The sequence below is a fragment of the Tamandua tetradactyla genome, chromosome 13, assembly GCF_023851605.1.
Source record: "Tamandua tetradactyla isolate mTamTet1 chromosome 13, mTamTet1.pri, whole genome shotgun sequence".
In the NCBI taxonomy this organism is placed as follows: domain Eukaryota; kingdom Metazoa; phylum Chordata; class Mammalia; order Pilosa; family Myrmecophagidae; genus Tamandua; species Tamandua tetradactyla.
Genome location: NC_135339.1, coordinates 77,439,472 through 77,460,506, shown reverse-complemented (window position 1 = coordinate 77,460,506; position 21,035 = coordinate 77,439,472). Strand labels below are relative to the sequence as shown.

The 21,035-nt window shown below is 35.1% G+C and overlaps 1 protein-coding gene and 1 pseudogene across 5 annotated transcripts in view; one reads left to right on the top strand and one right to left on the bottom strand.

The window, feature by feature from the left end:
- The window catches only part of LOC143654578 (eukaryotic translation initiation factor 5 pseudogene), a 30,757-nt pseudogene extending 19,361 nt beyond the window's left edge, over positions 1–11,396 (top strand).
- ATRNL1 (attractin like 1) overlaps positions 1–21,035 on the bottom strand; it is a 931,221-nt gene that overhangs the window by 562,066 nt on the left and 348,120 nt on the right. The window lies entirely within an intron of this gene.

The window sequence follows — 21,035 nt, the reverse complement described above, 5'->3', positions numbered from 1 at the left end:
TGACTTAGCTTGATGACGATAGCAAAGATCAATTGTCAATAGATGAAAGGATCTATTTCTTTACATTCAATTCTATTCTATTTCTCAGTATATCTATTTTTATGCCAATACCACAAGTCACTGTAGCTCTGTAATATGCTTTCAAGTAGTGTGAGACATCCCACTTCATTCCTATTTCTCAAGATATTTTTAATTATATGGGCAACCTGCCCATTCAAATAAATTTGATTATTGGTTTTTCTATTTAAGCAAAGTAAGTTGTTGGGATTTTAATTGGTATTGCATTTCATTGGTATTGCATTCCATTTTATAGAATGGACATTTATAGTTACTCTTTCAATCCATGAAAATGGTATGTCCTTCCATTTATTTATGCCTTTTTTATTTCTTTTAGCAATTTCTTGTCGGTGTCTGTGTATAGGCCTTTTATGGCCTTGGATAAATTTATTCTGAAATATTCGATTCTTTTGGTTGCTATTGTGAATGCAACTGTTTTCTTGATTTCCTCTTCAGATTGCTCATTACTAGTGTATAGAAACACTATTGATTTTTGCATGTTGATCGTGTACCCTGTCACTTTGCTGTACTCATTTACTAGCTCTAGTGCTCTGCTGTAGATTTTTTAGGATTTTCAACATATAGTATCATGTCATCTGCAAACAGTGAAAGTTTTACTTCTTCCTTTCCAATTTGGATGACTTTTATTAGTTTTCTTGTCTAATTCCTCTAGCTACAACTTCCTGCACAATGCTGAATAACAATGATGATGGTGGGCATTCTTGTTTTGTTCCTGATCTTGGAGGGAAAGCTTTCAGTCTTTCCCCATTGAAGATGATGTTAGCTGTGGGGTTTTCATATATTCCCTTTATCACATTGAGGAAGTTCCCTTCTCTTCCTATCCTTTGAAGTGTTTTCATCAAGAAGGGATGTTGAGTTTTGCCAGATGCCTTTTCTGCATCAATAGAGGTGCTCATATGGATTTTTTGCTTTAATTTACTGATGTGGTATACCATATTAATTGAATTTCTTGTGTTGAACCAGACTTGCATATGGAAGATAAAACCCACTAGCCATGATGTATAATTATTAATGTGCTCCTGGATTTGATTTGCAAGTATTTTGTGGAGGATTTTTGCATCTATATTCATTAAAGAGATTAGTCTGTTATTTTCTTTTCTCGTAGTATCTTTGTATAGCTCGGTATTAGAGAGATGTTAGCTTCATAGAATAAGTTACATAGCTTTCTCTCCTCTTCAATTTTTTTGAAGAGTTACTTGAATGTCTGGTAGAATTAACATGTGAAGCCATCTGGTCCTTGACTCTTCATTTTAGGAGCTTCCTGATGACTGATTCAATCTCTTTACTTGTGATTGGTATGTTGAGGTTGTCTATTTCTTCTCAAGTCAGTTTTGGTTGTTTATGCTTTTCTAGGAAGTTCTCTGTTTTGTTTATGTTGTCTAGTTTATTAGCATATAACTGCAAATACTATCCTCTTATTATCTCCTTTATTTCTGCAGTGTCAGTAGTTATGTCCCTTTCCCATTTCTGATTTTATTTATTTTCATCCTATTTTTTTGTTAGCATAGGTAAGATCCATTAATTTCATTGATTTACTCAAAGAACCAACTTCTGGTTTTGTTGATTCTATTATTATTTTCATGTTCTCAAATTTATTTATTTCTGCTCTAATCTTTGTTATTTCTTTCCTTCTGCTTACTTAGGGGTTAGTTTGCTGTTTTATTCTAGTTCTCCAATGAACAGTTAATTCCTCGATTTTTGCTCTTTCTTCCTTTTTTAATATAGGTATTTAGGGTAATAAATTTCCCTCTCAGCTCTGCTTTTGCTGGATCAATATGATTTGATATGTCATGTTCTCATTTTATTTGGCTTAAGATATTTATTAATTTCTCTTGTAATTTCTTCCTTGACCCACTGGTTGTTTAGAAGTGTATTGTTTAGCCTCCATACATTTTGTGAATTTTCCAGTCTTCTGCCTGTTACTGAGTTCCAATGTCATTCCATTATGATCTGAGAAAGTGTTTTGTATGATTCCAATCTTTTTAAATTTATTGAGACCTGCTTTATGATGCATCATGTGGTCTATCCTGGTGAATGATCCATAAGCACTTGAAAAATATGTGTATACTGCTGTTGTGGGGTGCAATGTTCTGTAAATGTCTGTTAAGTCTAGTTCATTTATTATTTCATTCAAGATCTCTATTATGGTAGATGTGTCTACTCCTCTCTTCAGTGTTGTCAGTGTGTGCCTCATGTACACTGCATAATTAATTATGATTGTTAAGTCTTCTTGATGAATTGTTCCTTTTATTAATATATAATGTCCATTTTTGTCTCCTTAAATTGTTTTATATTTGAAGTCTAATTTTTCAGATATTATGTAGCTACCCCTGCTCTTTTCCGGTTGTTGTACACATGGCATATCTTTTTCCAACCTTTCACTCTCAAGCTGTTTTTGTCTTAGGTTGAAAGTGAATCTCTTGCAGACTGCATAAATGCGTCCTGATTTTTAATCCATTCTGCCTGTCTATGCCTTTTGATCAGGGAGTTTAATCCTTTAACATTTAATGTTACTACTCTAAAGACAGTACTTTGTTTTACCATTTGTCTTTTGGATTTTATGTCATATCTTATTTTCTCTCTCTCTCTTTATCTTTATTGATATTCTTCATTTCTACTCTCTTCCCCAGAAGTCTCTCTCCTGTCTTTTGCTTTTTTCCTGTAGTACTCCCCTTATTATTTATATATAAAGCCAGTCTCTTAGTCAGAAACTCTCTCTGAATCCAATTTTCTGAGAATATTTTAAACTCTCCTTCATTTTTAAAAGATAGTTTTACTGAGTATATGATTCTTGGCTGGCAGTTTTTCTATTTCAGAATCATAAATATATCACACCACTGCATTCTCATCTCCATGGTTCCTGCTGAGAAATCTGCAGATAGTCTTATTGAGTTTCCCTTGTTTGTAATGGATCACTTTTCTCATGCTGCTTTCAGAATACTTTCTTTGTCTTTGACATTTAACAATCTGACTTTAAATGTTTTGGTGTAGGTCTATGTTCTAGTTTGCTAGCTGCCAGAATGCAACACACCAGAGATGGAATGGTTTTTAATAAAAGGGGATTAATTTAATTAGTTCTTCAGAGGAAAGGCAGCTAACTTTCAACTGAGGTTCTTTCTTACGTGGAAAGGCACAGGGTGATCTCTGCTGGCCTTCTCTCCAGGCCTCTGGGTTCCAGCAACTTTCCCTGGGGTGATTTCTTTCTGCATCTCCAAAGGCCTGGGCTGGCTGCAAGTCCTGAGATGAGGTATGCTGAGCTGCTTGGGCTGTGCTGTGTTGCGCTCTCTCATTTAAGCACCAGCCAATTAAATTAAACATCATTCATTGTAGCAGGCATGCCTCCTAGTCAACTGTAGATGTAATCAACAACAGATGAGGTTCACATACCATTGGCTCATGTCCACAGCAAAGGACTAGGTACCTTCACCTGATCAAGCTGCCAACTGAAGAACTACCACAGTCTATATGGCTTTATTTGTGGTTGGGGTATGCTGCACTATTGGATCTCTAATTTCATGTCTTAAGTAAGAGATGAGAAATTTTCAGTGATTATCCTCCATCATTCTTTCTGTACCTTTTCCCTTCTCTTTTCTTTCTGGGATAACAATAACACATATATTTGTGTGTTTCATGTTGTCACTCAATTCCCCGATCCTGCTCATATTTTTCCATTCTATTGTGTTTAAGATTTCAGATGCCCTGTCTTCTAGTTCACTAATCCTTTCTTCTGCCTCTTTAATTCTGCTATTATAAGTCTTCCCCATTGTGTTTTTTTATCTATTCTATTGTACCTTTATCCCCATAAGTTCTGTCATTTTTTTTCAAGCTTTTGTTTTCTTCTTTACGGTCACCCAATGTCTTCTTTATCTTCTTCATCTTTTGCCATATCTTCCCTTGAACTCATGATTTGATTTTTTGCTAGATTTAGCATCTTTGATTGAACACTAATTAGTTGTTTAAACTCTCATATCTCATTTAAAGTGTTAGTTTATTACTTTAATTGGACTGTATATTCATTTTTCCTAGTATCGTCCCATAATTTTTTATTGGTGTCTCAGTATCACTTCCTTAGTGATTAGTTTATTCTGGAGGTTGTTTTCACTCTTTTATCTTGGGATTTCTTGCTAGTTGGCTTTCTTTTCTATCTGTTTATTTGATGTTCAGCTCAACTTATTCTAGACCTCTAGCATAGCTTCTATTTAAGTTTTCAGAATTTTTCAGCTCTTGTTTTTCTGGTTCTTGCTCTGCCTAATGCAACCTTTTTATTGTTGTTAAGGGTAGTCTCCCCAGAAGTCACTGGCCCCAGTCTAACTTTCCCAGGTCTCAGGAGGGTGTAGTTGGTATCAAGTTTCCCTGGGGATGAGACCCAGAAAGTTGATAGAGATTCCTGTGAAGTCTCTTGACCCTTTGCTTTTCCTATCCTTCCCAGCAGGTGGTGCCTTGCAAGCCTGCAGCTCTCCACCAGCGTAAAGTGGTGTGGTGCCTTTAATTCTAAGCTGATTCTGTAGCTGCCATGGGGCATGGTTGAGACAGAGGCTGAGGTCGAAGGCTTAAGACACACCTGGTGTCTGAATTCTCTGACTGAAGGCCAGCACTTAGGCTGAATCCCTCTCCCCCATCCCCACCCCTGCCTTTTCCTGGGGACAATAAACCCTTTAGGGCTCTATCTCCTTCACTTGGTTCTCAGATTTATCTGAACTCCATCCTTGCCTGAATCAGGGCTGATGATCCAGAAAACCTGAGGCTTTTTCTAATGAGCTACTTAGAATAATTTAAATAAAAAAGAAAAGTAAAGAAAATAAATCCCTTTTCAGAGCCAGTCCCTGGCCCCAAGGTTTGTCTGTCAGGAGCTGAAGTCCGTACCTGATTTTATGTGCCTTGGGGCACACCTTTTCCAGTATTCTGAGCTGGACCAAACTGTCCTTTTTTCTGTCAGCCCCACCTCCTGCCTGCCAGGAGAAACTCCAAATTCCTTTCCTATTTGCTCTCAGTTTATCTGTGCTTGGAACTTGTATTCAGCAGTCCAAACTTGTTCATTAAAATCACAATTGGAGTTTGGTTGGACCACCTTCCCTTGCTCCCAGAAAACTGCTTCATTTCCCCATAGGGAAGTGTTCTAACTGAGCCTGCTGTGCCAGTGGGGAAGGCACACCAGCCTCCAGATTTGGGGGCTTTACTGACAGTTCTGTGGTGTAACCTTGGCCCTTCCACCCATTCCATACTGGTGTGCAATGTGCATCTGGTCATGGATTTCCCCCAAACAGTTGTTTCAATAGTTCCTGTGTATTTACTAGCTGCTCTAGAGGAAAAATTAAATTACACACCTTCCAATGCTACCACCTTGCCCCATACTCCTCTAGTGTTTTCTTTTGCATTAATTTTAAGAAATCATATAATTTTAATTTGTCTTTCCTCTTACCCCCAAAGAGTTGATAAATACAAACTTTAAAAACAAAAATCCATATGGAAGGGAATTTTTGGTTTTAGTTTCTGTTTATAATTTCAAGTTTTATTGCACTGTAATCAGAAGTTGTTTGTAATATTGTTACTTTATGGCACTTACTAATGTTTTTTTGTAAACTAATAAATGATTAATTTTTGTGAATGTTCTATGGGTGCTTTAGGAGAATGTATATTCTCTACTATCAAGCTATAAAATTCATTATATATATGTATGTATGTATAGATAGATAGATAGATAGATAGATGATAGATAGATAGATAGATAGATAGATGCAGATATATTGTGTTGTTTTGAAACTCTTACGTACCCCAGAAAAGCCATGTTCTTTTCATCCTAACCCAATCTTGTAGGCACAGCCATGTTCTTTTAATCCTGATCCACTATTATAGGGAAGACCTTTGAGTAAATGGAGATATGACCTCACCCATTCAAGCTGGTTCTTAATTAGTTTACTAGAGTCTTTAAAAGAGCTCACAGACATAGAAACAGAGCTGTGTAAGAGCTGATACAGACAAAGATGTCTGTAGACGCTAAGCAAGCCAGAACCCAACATTTTGCCTTGGAGAAGCTAAGTGAGGGTTCACAGATACTAAGAGAGGAATCAGAATAACAAACCAATGAACCAGGAACAAGGGAACTCAGATGCAAACCAGGTGCCTTTCCAGCTAAGAGAGAAATCCCAAATGCCATTCAACCTTTCTTCAGAGTCAAGGTATATTTCTCTGGATGCCTTAGTTTGGACATTTCTAAGGCCTCAGAATTGTAAACTTGTAACTTAATAAATCCCCTTTATAAGAGCCATTCCATTTCTGGTATAGCACATTCTGGCAGTATTAGCAAATTAAAACATATTTATACATATGTATTCATAAGACCTAGTTTATTGATTCTATGGCATAGACCTTTTATCTCCTGGTTTATTTTTTGTCCACTTAATCTACCTTTATTAAAAATGTGATCATATTAAAGATTCCTTTTATTCATGTATTTCTATGTCTCCTTTCCTCTCCTATCCACTTTCCTTCATATAGTGTTTGCTATGTTGTTTGATAGACCGATGATATATCTCATTGCGAATTGAGGCTTTTAGTTTTAAAAAGTGCTCTTCTTTTCACATTTAATGCTTTTCTGACTAAACTGTTATTTCGTCCATCGAGCTCTCTGCTCTTACTTGCTTTATTGTTTCATTTACCTAAAACACTTTCCACTCTCTCTCAAACTTTGTTTCTCCCTCTCATTCTTCAGTTTTATTAATTCACTTTATTTTACATGTGTCTTTTTTAACAGCCTTTGGTTGAGTCTTGCTTTGTAAGATAATTTTATGAAGATCTTTTCCTGAACATAGATGAATTAAGGCCATTTGTGTCTATTGACATACTGATATATTTGTATAAATTCCATCACAATATTGATACTTAGGCTTAATTTTGTGAAATTTTTATTCATGTTTAAATTTTACATATAATTGTTTTGGTTCAGTTCTGTGTGCTTTGACAATGCATGCAACTGTATAACTACCACAACCCAATTATAGAACATTTCCATCATCCCTCAAATTTTCCTTATGTGGCACATTTTACAGTCAATCCCTTTTCTCACTAACAGCTTTGGCAACCACTGATCTGTTTCCTTTCCCTATAATTTTGCCTTTTCCAAAATGCCATAAAATGGAATCAGACACTATGTAGACATGTAGGTTTATTTAAATTATTTTTCTTTTATTTTAGTTTTATTTGAGGTTTAATTTGCATACAGTAGAACTTACTCATTTTAAGTGCACAGTTTGAAGAATTTTGGTAACTGTGACAATGTGTAACCTTCCCCCATAATCAAGAAAAAGAACACTTTCATCAACCAATAAAAGTTTCTTTCTCCTTTTTGCTGCTAATGACATTCCTGTCACCTCAGAACACCATAAAATATTAACAGCTTTCTACCACTATAGGCTTGCTCTTCTATAATTTTTATATGATAGAGTTATCCTGTGTCTGTATTTCACAATATTTTTGAGATTGCTTAAATCAAGGCTTGTTTAAATATTGTCCCTTTTATTGTATAAATGGTATGGATATATAATAGTTACTTTAACCTTTCATCAGTTGATGGAATTTAGGCTATTTCCAAATTTTTAGTAACTGTTCTGGTTTGCTAACTGCCAGAATGCAATATACCAGAAATAGAATGGCTTTTAAAAGGGGGAATTTATTAAGTTGCAAGTTTACAGTTCTAAGGTCATGAAAATGTCCCAATTAAGCAAGTCTATAAAAATATCCAAATTAAGGCACCAATAAGAGGTTATCTTCACTCAAGAAATGTCGATGAAGTTCAGGGTTTCTCTCTCAACTGGAAAGGAATGTGGTGAACATCACGATGTCTGCTAGCTTTCTCTCCAAGTCTCATGAAGCTCCCTCAGGGATGTTTTCTTCTTCATCTCCAAAGGTAGAGTCTGTGTGGACTCTTGTGGTTCTCACAATTCTCTAAAAAAGGGACTCTCCAAAATGCCTCCTCTTTTAAAAGATTCCAGTATATTAATCAAGACCCACCTGAAATGGGTGGAGTCATAACTCCATGGAAGTCATCTAATCAAAAGTTACCACTCACAATTGGGTGAGTCATATCTCCATGGATAATTAAAAAACTCCTACCCAGTAATACTTAATGAGGATTAAAGGCATGGCTTTTCTGGGGTCCACAAATTCAAACCAGCATAGTAATTATTAATAAAGTTGCTGTAAACATTCCCAAAGAGATTTTTCTGTGGGTGCTTCAGTTCCAAAGGCTGCTCCAAAAAAATACGATGAAATGGGTTTAAACAATGGGAACTTATTTGCTCACCATTTTGTGGCAAGAAAAATGTCCAAATCAAGGCATCATCAAGGTGATACTTTCTTTCCAGAAATCTAAACCAGCTTCTGTGGATCTCTGGCTCTCCTCTGACACATGGAAAGACAAACGGATATGTCTGATGGTCTCTCCCTTAACTTCCATGTTTCATAGGTTCAGCTTCTTGCTTCCATTGACTTCTCTCTCTCTGAATTCCATCCTCTTATATAGGTCTCCAGTTATAAGCTACACACTTTGGTATATAGTAATACAGTAATGTATTACAGTTCCTGTTGCTCCCATCCTCAACAATATTAGATATTGTCAGTTTTTTGTTGTTATTTTAATCTTAGCCATTCTAATAGTGTGAGTGATAGTTAATTATTTTTAATTTACTTCTCCCTAAAGACTGATGATGTGGAACATCTCTTCATTGCTTATATTTCAAATATGTGTCTTTGGTGAAATGTCTATTCAAACATTAACCAATTTTTAATTGGGTTGTTTGTTTTCTTATTACTGGAGTTTGAGAACTCTTTGTATAGTGTGGATTCAAGTCCTCTGTCAGATATGTGTGTTGCAAATATTTTCTCTCAGACTATGTCCTGTCTTTTTATTCTCTTAACAGTATCTTTCAAAGAGCAAAAGTTCATACTTTTCATCAAAGTCAGTGTATCCATTTTTCTTTTTTAATGGGCCGTACTTTTGACATTGTATCTAAGAAATCCTTATAATTTTCCATTTCAAATTAAGACCTATGATTCGTTTTGAATCTTTATCAATTTCAACATATGAGTTGATGTCTATATTTGCATTTGAATGTCTGATATTTCCAGTATGATTTGTTGGAAAGACTTTCCATTCTTTATCAAACTGCATTTAAACTTTTGTCAGAAATCAATTCACTGAGATAGAGCAAGAACATTCCAGAGATTGCCAGTCTCAGGAACAGATAGGTATGGACCCCAGATGACCAAGGACAGTCCCTTCCCACTGCTTGGCAGGCACCTGGCCTGGCCACTCCTCCAGTGCAACTCTGTCTCCTCCTCCTCTTCCACTACCTCTGCCTTGGAGTCTGGTTTATATAGTGCCTCACTTCATCCCAGTGCCCAGTGAGCAGCATTAGATTTATGTCTTTATTGACAAAAATGAGCCGTTGCATAGCCATTGATACCTTTACTGGGAAAACAGCATGCAAGCAAGGAGCACACACAGCCTCAGTGGTAAATATTTTTTCATGTCAAAGACCAATAACTCTTGCAGTTGTTTATGTTATCCTTCTATTTCAGACAGAAAATACCAAAAAGTTGTCATCAAAGATCTCTTCATCTTATTGATAAAGCCACTAGGAAGCTGTCATGGTCAGGTTCATGTGCCAACTTGGCCAAGTGGTAGTTCCTATTCGTCTGGTTGGGCAAGTGCTGGCCTGACTGTTGTGATGAGGACATTTCATAGAATTAAATCATGATCACGTCAGCTGCATCCACAGCTGATTCCATTTGTAATCAGCCAAGGGGAGTGTCTTCTGCAATGAGTGATGCTCAGTCTAATCACTGGAAGCCTTTTAAGGAGGATTCAGAAGAGAAAGGCTCTCTTCCTGCTTTGGCTGGCAAGCCTCTCCTGTGGAGTTCATCCAGACCCTCCATTGGAATCAGCCTGCCCTGCGCATTTTGGACTCTGCATTCCCGCAGTCATGTGAGACACTTTTATAAATTTTATATTTGCGAGTGTTCCCTGTTGATTCTGTTTCTCTAGAGAACCCTAACTAATACATAAGCCAAAATCTGTGTCAACATTAATTGCAGTGTGTCAGACTAGTTCTATCATTACAAGATGTCCTGTCTGACTGCCAAGATTGAGGAAAAAGAATATCAAATCAGGACAGTTATAGTCAAAATGATTGACCTTGCAAAAGCACTTAATGGGCCTTCAACATATCCCCACGAAATATTTCGGTTGTAACCTTGGATCAAAGGCCTATTTCAATGTTAAAAATAACAGCACATTGTCAATGGATCTAATGAAGCGAGTAAGATGCAAGCCATGTTGGATGGACTTGTTAAAAAATGTGTTCTCTGTCCTGAGTATGAGACTCCTGAAACAGATTTGCATGTCAATGCAAAGAATCAAATAATAAGTAATTGTTGTAAAGCCTTGGCTATCTAGGCATGCTTGATGCACATCATAAACTCTGCACATTCATTTTTAAAAACCCATCTGAGAATAGTAATGGCATTACAAGAAAAAAGAAAGGAAAAGAAAATTAGGAAGGGCAAAGACAAAGAAAATAGCTCTGTATCCAGCAGTGAGACACAAGCACCACTGTAACCAAATGAAACCAGTCTTCCTCCACATGCTATGGTAGAAGAGGAGATGGCTGGGGAAAGAAACCATCCAGGAGCTCAAAGGTACAGAATCGATAAAATCAGTGACCATGCAAAAATCTTAACACTCAGTGATGGAAAGTACTGTTGAAAAGTGGGTATTTCTGTTTGATTTTGTTAAGAAAAACTCATCTGAAAAAGAAACTGGAGCTGAAGAAGAAAAATTCAATGTAAAAGCCATGGGCTCTCTTGTTTGAACTGAAGTTCTTTTTAATGAGAAGATTAGGGAGCAAATTAAGAAATACAGGCTCCATTTCTTCCAATTTTGTTATCACAACAAAGTGACTCCACAGTACCTTCATGGGTTGGAATGTGTGATAGCCATGCATCAAGATCAATTCATCTCCAAGATTTCACATATCTTGAAAGAGATGTATGATACAGATCATTTGGAAGAAGAGGTCATCACCAATGAGTTAGAAAAGGCCCCTAAGAAATATGTCTCAAAGGAAATTGCCAAAGAGATTTATGTCAAAGCAGAGCCATTTATAAAATGATTGAAGGAAGCAGAGGAGGAATCTTCAGGTGATGAAAATGAAGACGATGAAAACACTGAGGTAGTATATTCGAAGACTATCAGTCTACCTAAAGTTAAAACTGTGAAGTCTGACAACAAAGAAAATGATATTGACATTGATGCTATTTAAAGTAATGGATGCAACGTAGCATAACAGTAATACTGCAGATTTTTCTGCATTATCAGCCAGAAGTGCAAAATGTATGTACAAAAGCTAAAATGGCTTAACATCATGCTATATTTTATACTAAAAATATTTTACTGTGAGTGGTCTGTAATTATGCCCAAAGAGACATTTAGGGAGTCCATGCACATCAATGAGCAAATGTAGTTTGCATATTCATAGCACGTTTTTTCTGAAAAACTAGTGGTGGGCACAGATGGATCATATTTATATAGTTCTAACAAAGGTTTGTTTCTGGTCATTCTTCAGATTTTTGGCTCTAAATGACTTAAGCTGAAATAAGTTGCACCATCATTTAACCTGAATTCTTGGGGCCTATTAGTATTGTTAGATGCTGAGACTATAAAAAGGTCTTTAGCAGAAAGTAAAATTACTAAAATTATTTGTAATTAATGACTTTATCCAGGGATTCAGAAATATAGTACATTTTAATTTTTCTTTCCAGGATCACTAATTAGCATATGGTAATGTACATTTTTCCCATGCTGAAGTGGACTGATAATCAAATGAAAGTGCAATACGTTTACTTATTGAAAAGTAAAAATGACCTGAGTGCCCTATTAATAATTTCAAGAGCATGTTTTCAAACTGGAATGTTTTTGTTTTGTTTTCAGTTTGTGTACACTTGCCCCAAATTGTAGTCGGTGAGATTATGTGCATTATACATTGGAAGAGTAAGGAAAATCATTACATTAACAAATAAGCATTTTATGTGTAAACAGTTATTGCTCTGTACTGAGAGAAATCTCTCAAACTTTGGAGTATGATGAAATCGCTAACTCTAGGATTTTGTTGGGAGGAAGCTGGATAAAAGTGCACTTCATATAATCCCTAGCAAAATCTGAGAATAATTTTTCAGTTTTTACCTTTATGATTTAGATTGTAATTCAAGAAGTTGAGACATATTGCATCTTTCGTTCACTGTGTTTTTTTTAATAATGTGATTTGTTTTTTAATGCCTTTTACATTCAGACATACTTGAGCTTTTTTAGATTTTAGTTCCTATCTTGACAAAATTAATGTTACTATGTCTTAAACTCGATTTTTTCCCCAAAATGTCTCATTTTAAAAAAACAAAGCTAAAAGTCTACTTTTAAGTCAGAGTCTATATTTTGGTGTAAGACTTGGGATGTTTTTTAAAATATAGCCAGATACCCACGAAATCTGTGATCATGGTTGCTGGGTGCAGGTGACCAGGGTCTGACCCAGCCCATCCAATGCTCTAGATTTGGACATATATGAGCTGATAACCTCCTTGTGAATCACTTGCCCAATCAGCTAAACTCAACTGGTATGGGTTCTGACTTTATCTTAGTAATCATCTTTTCCAGGGTAAAAACTTAATAGCATTTATCTCTTCCCATTAAAAGTACATTGTAGGAAGCAAAGATCCATGGGGGTTATTTGATGTCTGGGGCACTAGTTTCTAACATTCATCTCTCTTGACTCTTAGTCTTTGGGAAACACCTCATAGATTTTAATGAGAAATAACAAATATATGTAAAAGATTTTCACATTGAAATTATACAAACATTTAATTGAATAAAACCCTGATAGCCTGATATTTCAAGGAATTGAAACTTAGCAATACTACTGGAGAAATAAGAATTGGTCTCCAGAGGCCTTTAGATAGAATGCAGTGAGACTAGAGTGGGGCTGAACCTGGAAGGAATGTGCTTTGTAACACCAAAGATAAATTCATGCAAATTCACATCTCACCTAAGTTTCCAATTCTTAGCTATAATGCCAATTCTCTTTCGTCATATGAAATTCTATAGGAGATGCTGGTGGCTTAAGCTCAGCTGCACTCAAAATAATCAAGGTCAAGTTAATGAGATTCTGTTAATAGAGCTTTTCTCTTAATCTGAAGGAAAAAATGTTCAGGGCTTCTAAACATTAAGAGAAAAATTTGGTTTAGACCACTGTTCAGTCTAGTGCCAAACTTCAATGAAATTCAAATTCACATAACCTGAATTTTATTCATAGAGGTTATCCTAATAGAGTAATCGTTCACTTTGTTCTATTCAACTGTCTTAAAAATATCCTGTTTCTCAAACAGCTACGTTACTTGATTAAAACAATGTTAAAATTATATCATCTTCATCTTGACATTAAAATTTTAAATTTAAAATTAAAAAGAAATCAAGTCACCATATTTGTATGAATCTATTTTTGGTCTCTCTTATTGTATGCTGTTCACCTATGTGTTTAACCTTTCACCAATTAATAATGCTTTGATTATTACAGCTGTATTTTAGGTCTTTTAATCATATAGTGTGACTCCAACTTTTTCTTCTATTCCAAAATTGTTTTGGGTATTCTAATTCCTTTATCTTTTCATAAAAATATTAGATATTTTTAGATATTCTAATATCTCCTTTTGATATTAGAATCTCCTCTGAGATTTTGATTGGGATTGAACTGAATTTATATATTAGTTTGTAAAGAATCAACATCTTAATAACAACTTGCTAATACTCAATCTTATAATCCATGACTACAATATAATTCTCCAGTTATTTGGGTCTAATTGGATTCTTTTCATATGTGTATAGTACTTTTTAGCACATGGGATTCTGCATATATTTTATCAAATTTATGCCAAGAAAGTTGAATGGTTTGAGATACTATTACTATGATGAATCGTATGTATTTTTAAAATTTCTATTTCCATTTTTTTATTGCTAGAGTATTAAAATTTAACAACAGATTTTTCTCACTTTATCTTGTATTTCACAACCTTGCTAACCTCATTTACTAATGATGTTAGCTTCTCTATCTATATGAACAATGATGCTATCTGCAAATAGAGATAGTTTTATGTCCAAATATTTTTTCTTCCCTTATTGCATTGGCAGTGAGATTCAGTGTGATATTGAATAGAAGTGATAAAAGCAAATACCTCTGCTTTGTTCACAATGCTATAGGGAAAGCATCAGTCTTACACCCATTAAGTATTATGCTTCCTGTATGTTTTTGAAGATGCTCTTTTATCAGGTTGAGGAAGTACTATTAATATCTATTTTGCAGAGTTTTCATCAAGAATGGATATTGAATTTTCTCACATATTTTTCTCCACCTATTGGATTGATTCTTCTGTAGTTCACCTTTCTTTAGAATTGGTGAATTATAATGACTAATTTTAAAATGTTGAATCAGTCTTGCATTTCTGGAATAAATCCTATTTGATCATGATTTGTTATCCTTTTATATATTTCTTGGTTCATTTGCTAATATTTATAGAGGACTTCTGCTTCTATATAAATGAGGGATTAGTCTCTTAATATTGTTTTCTTTAATATCTTTGTCTGGTTATGTTATAAGGATAATGTTGGTCTCATAATATGTGTTAAGAAGTGCCTCTTCAATTTTGTGAAAGAGGATGTATGAAATTCATTTTATTTCATCCTTAAATACATAAAATTTTCCAGTGAAGCCACCTGGGTGTATAGTTGATTGTTTTTGTATTGTTTTATTATTGCTTTTGTTTTTGATGTTTGAAAGTTTTTAATTAGAAATACAATTTGTTTATTAGTTATAGTACTATTTAGGATATCTATTCTTCTTAAGAGAGCTTTTGGTAATCTGTGGAGTTCAAGGAATCTGTCCATTTCATCAAGCATGTTAAATTTATGGATAGTAAAATTTTATAACATTATTTTATTATTCTTTAATGCCCATAAAGACTATAATGCTGTCCCATCTTTCATTCTTGGTATTCATAATTTGTGACTTTTCTCTTCTTTTTGGTCTGGCTAGATATTTATTAACATTTATGATGTTGTAAAAGAATCAGTATATGGCTTTATTGATTTTTCTCTTTTTTTGTTTTTAATCGTAATTTATTTTATTTTTAGCTATGTGAATCTACTGTATATTTGAATAATCTTAATTTAACGTATTATATAAACTCGGTTTATGGTGCAAAGCAGAGATTGGCAAACTTTTTCTGTAAATGAACAGAGTAAATATGTTAGGTTGTGTAGGCGCCCTACACTCTTTGTTTCATAGTTTTCATCTTTGTAATGAATATTTTAAAATGTAAAAAAAAATTATTAGTTTGAGGGTTGTATAGTTTATGGGCATAATTTAGCCAGTGAGCTATAGTTCACCAGCTGCTGACATAGAGTAACTGCTAATCATGGAATCCTTTTGAAACTGAGCAATCAGGATTTAAAGGATGATTTTGATTACTGAATCATTATATAGATATTCTTTTTTGCTTTTTGGTATATTGAAGTAGAAGAAGGAAATTCTTGAAATCTCTAAATTGTAATTCAGCTGCTTCATCTCTGATAATGACTGTATAGCCCTTATCTTCTGTCTCTGCGATTGTAAAAACCTCATGACTAACCTTCATTTGTACCCAGTTATCCAGTTTTTCAATTTTAGAATCTTATAATCTCTAAAGACACCCTAATGTTTATTAATGAAGGGCCTTAGGTCTGCCCAGAACTAGCCCACCCCAATCCCAAAGTTATCTAGATGACTGAGACTGGATCTAACCAAAGTAGGCCAGAGATGCACAGTAGCTCAGACTTTAACCTACAAGTCATGTATACCTCATTCTGCAATTTTCTTTCATACGTTCTGTGACTAAGCCTGTAATCAATCTGTGCATGCTCAATAATTAGATCACTTCTAATTATACCATCTGGGGCCAACATGCTCATTATCCTAAACCCTGCTCATTTTTTCCCTAATAAAACTATCCGAAATACGGCAGTTCAGGGAGACAGATTTTGGGCCTCTAGGCCATCGCTCTTCTACTATGTGCTAGTATATAAACTCTTCCTCTCTTTGAAACCCGATGTCTCAGGAATTAGTTATTGAGCACATCAGTCATAAGAAACCACAGTCTTTGTCCAGGAACACTTTTAAACAGGCCACCATCAAAAATTGTACATTTCTATTTCTATCTGTATTTGGAAGATAATTCATCTATTTCCTAAACCTATTTCATCATTAAAACTAACGCTAAGTAAATTTCTGTTAAAATGGCATCAAGACCATAAAATCTTTACTCATGAATATTAGTAACCCAAATAATATCATGTTTTTTTCATTTAGAATTTTATGTATTATTCATTTAAAATAATTGTACACTTAGGTACTGGTGTTCTATATGTGGATATGAATGGGGAGCAAAAGAAAAAAAAGTATTACATATCTAAGAATTCAAAAAAATTTCATTTCCCTTCTAGCAATAATAAAATAAGATTCTAACAGAGAATTCCTCAAAATAAAATAACAAAAAAACTATAAAGACAAGATATAACACAAAAAGACAATTCTGGAAGGCATTTGAGAGTGACCAGAAGCAGACAAATGCTAATAGGGAGCACAAATTCAGAAGAAACAAGGGTAGTTGTAGGCATTAAGGGCCCATCCTCAAAGTTTTTTATCTGAGCTAAGAGAAGTCTAGGCAGAGTATGCAGAGGTGGTGATGGTGCCACTAGAGAAAACACTGTCTCCTGGACAAAGGGAATCATAAAATCGAAGGATGAAAAATGTGTTGAAGAGAGTGGGAGAAACCCAAAGGGAAAGAGTCATATAAGGGATCTGTACATTCTTTTCTACTCATATCTCTGTCCTTTATCTGAGCCACACAGGCACAGAATACTCAAAGAAGTTCAGCTAAAACAAAATATCTGAATCCAATCAGAGCTGCCTCTTAAAAAGCAGAATGGGCCATAAAGTCCAGCTAAAAATAACCTGCCAGCTTAAATAAATGGAATAATGCTTACTGGAGAAAAATAGCAAAATACAGAATCTTCACAATTTAGCACTCATAATGTCCATTAGCAGCTCCAAAATTACCTGTATGTGAAGAAAATGGGCACATTCTCAAGAGAAAATAAAATAAACTAAAACTGGTCGCAAGTAGATAGGAACTAGTAGACAGTGATGTTAAAGAGACTATTACATTCATCTTCATATAGTAAAACAACATGCCATCAATGAATGACAAACTAGGACATCTCAGGAGAGAAACAATAAAGAAAACCAAATGGAAATTGACTTCTAAGAAATCATGGAGGCTGAAGAGAGGAAACCAATACTTTTAAAGCACTCAGTGAAAAAACCTATCAACCCAGAATTATATATCAAAATGCCTTAACAATAAAAGGGATGTAAAGACATACTCAGATAAAAGAAATTAAGATAATTCCTTGCCAACAGACTCACACTATAAGAAATATAAAAGGCAGTTCGTTAAACTGCAGGAAAATACACCAGATGGAAACTCAGATCTAGACAAAGTGAAGAGCATCAGGAATGGTAAATATCAGAGTAAATAAGAAGGTCAAAATTTCCCTGTTTTCTTTTTCCTTTAATTTCTCTATAGATTATATGCGTGTTTAAGCCAAAGCTTATGATATTATCATGTAGGATTTATAATAAATGAACTGTAATAAATATATCATAATAAAACAAAGCATGGGGTTACAGATCTGTACAATGCAATGTTTCTATTTCTCATGTGAAGTACTACAAGATTAAATGTAAGTGGATATTGAAAAGTTAAGGACGTGTACTACAATCCCTAGGTTCAACCACTTAATAAAATAATATGAAAAAAGAACTCTAGCATAAAAGTCATGTGATTTAAAAAAGATTCATAAATTTCACTAATTATTTCATTTTTCTTTTTCAAATTCTTTAATTTTAAAAAGAGGAAAAAAAGTGGTGAAAATAGGATACAAGTAAGAAAACCAACAATATAAAAGGTAACTAAAATGCAAACATCCTATTTTACATTCTTTGCTTTCAGGTTCCACTTTCCATTCAACATCAGAATTCAATTTCACCAAGTTCTCTGCCACTTTAAAACAAAGATCACCTCTCTTCCAGTTTCCAATAACACATTCATCTTTTGCTTCTAAAGCCTCATCAAAAGTACCTTTTGCATCCATGTCCCCTCTGAAAAATAAAAGGCTTTTCTGCCAAGCACCTCACAGTTCATCCAGCCTCTACTGATTACCCAATTCCAAAGCCATTTCCACATTTTGTAGTATGTGCTAGAAATAGCAAGAGCAGCACCCCATTCTCCTGGTACCAAAAACTGTTTTGGTTTCCTGGCTGCTGAAGCAAATACCATGAAATAGTTTGGCTTAAGCAATGGGAATTTATTGGCTCCAAGTTTTAAGTCTAGAAGTCCAAAATGGGGATCATCAAAGTGATGCTTCTCGAGGTATCAGGGGAGGGGCCAAGATGGCAGCTTAGCAATGTGCGCGTTTTAGTTCGTCCTCCAGAACAATTACTAAGTAACCAGAAACAGTACAGAACAGCTCCCGGAGCCGTGATAGTGACCGGACACAAAGCATACCCCAGTCTGGACCAGGTGGACCGGCTGCGAGTTTCTGGAACCAGAGAACCGTCCAAAGTTAAAGGAGGCACAACATCTTTTGCTGGTGGGACCTGCAGGCAGACAAGTGCCACATACTGGGCAGGATAAGAAAAACAGAGCCCAGAGAGTTCACAGGAAAGTCTTTCAACCTGCTGGGTCTCACCCTCAGGGAAAACTGATGCAGGTGACTCCTTCCCCCTGATAGGAAGCCAGTTTGGTCTGGGAAAACCTGGCTGGAGTCTGTAATACCTATGTAGACCCTCCTAAGGGTGGGGAGGGAAAAGGCCCCTTACAAGCAAGACAAGAAACAAGAAAACAAGAACTGAAAAATTACCCTCTGTTAAACAAAACTTAAGCTAGAGGCCCAGAAAAAGCTGAACTAAAGGTCAAAGAACAGATAGACAACAAACTCATCTAGCAAGAAAACCCTGGGTAAGATAAGTGAAAGCAATCTCCAGACTACACTAATTAAGGTAATTAAATGTCTAGACGCCAGCAAAAAATAACAAATCACATCAGGAAAATTGAAGATATGGCCCAGTCAAAGGAACAAACGCATAGTTCAAATGAGATAAAGGAGCTGAAACAATTAATTCAGAATATATGAACAGAAATGGAAAACCTCATCAAAAACCAAATCAATGAATTGAGGGAGAACATGAAGAAGGCAAGGAATGAACAAAAAGAAGAAATGGAAAGTCTGAAAAAACAAATCACAGAACTTATGGGAATGAAAGGTACAGTAGAAGAGATGAAAAAAACAACGGAAACCTACAATGGTAGATTTCAAGAGACAGAGGTCAGGATTAGTGAACTGCAGGATGGAACATTTGAAATCCAAAAAGAAACAGAAACTATAGGGAAAAGAATGGAAAAAAATGAGCAGGGACTCAGAGAACTGAATGATAATATGACGCACACAAATATATGTGTTGTGGGTGTCCTGGAAGGAGAAGTGAAGGGAAAAGGAGGAGAAAAAATAATGGAAGAAATTATCACTGAAAATTTCCAAACTCTTATGAAAGACCTAAAACTACAGATCCAAGAAGTGCAGCACACCCCAAAGAGAATAGATCCAAATAGACGTTCTCCAAGACATTTACTAGTCAGAATGTCAGAGGTCAAAGAGAAAGAGAGGATCTTGAAAGCAGCAAGAGAAAAGCAATCCATCACATACAAGGGAAACCCAATAAGATTATGTGTAGATTTCTCAGCAGAAACCATGGAGGCGAGAAGACAGTGGGATGATATATTTAAATTACTAAAAGAGAAAAACTGCCAACCAAGAATTCTATACCCAGCAAAATTTTCCTTCAAAAATGAGGGAGAAATTAAAACATTTTCAGACAAAAAGTCACTGAGAGAATTTCTGACCAAGAGAACAGCTCTGCAAGAAACACTAAAGGGAGCACTAGAGACTGATATGAAAACACAGAAGAGAGAGGTGTGGAGAAGATTGTAGAAAGAAGGAAAATTAGATATGACATATAAAATACAAAAGGTAAAATGGTAGAGGAAAGTACTACTCAAACAGTAATAACACTAAATGTTAATGGATTGAACTCCCCAATCAAAAGACACAGACTGGCAGAATGGATTAAAAAACAGGATCCTCCTATATGCCGTCTACAGGAAACACATCTTAGACCCAAAGGTAAACATAGGTTGAAAGTGAAAGGTTGGGAACAGATATTTCATGCAAATAACAACCAGAAAAGAACAGGAGTGGCTATACTAATATCTAACAAATTAGACTTTAAATTTAAAACAGTTAAAAGATACAAAGAAGGATACTATTACTAATAAAAGGAACAATTCAACAAGAAGACATAACAATTATAAATATATACCGAACCAGAATGCCCCAAAATACGTGAGGAATACTGAACACTGAAAAGAGAAATAGACACATCTACCATAATAGTTGGAGACTTCAACCCCACTCTCATCAATGGACAGAACACCTAGACAGAGGATCAACAAAGAAATAGAGAATCTGAATATTACTATAAATGAGCTAGACTTAACAGACATTTATAGGACATTACACCCCACAACAGCAGGATACACCTTTTTCTCAAGTGCTCATGGATCATTCTCAAAGATAGACCATATGCTGGGTCACAAAGCAAGTCTCAACAAATTTAAAAAGGTTGAAATCATACACAACACTTTCTCAGACCATAAAGGAATGAAGTTGGAAATCAATAATAGGCAGAGCGCCAAAAAATTCA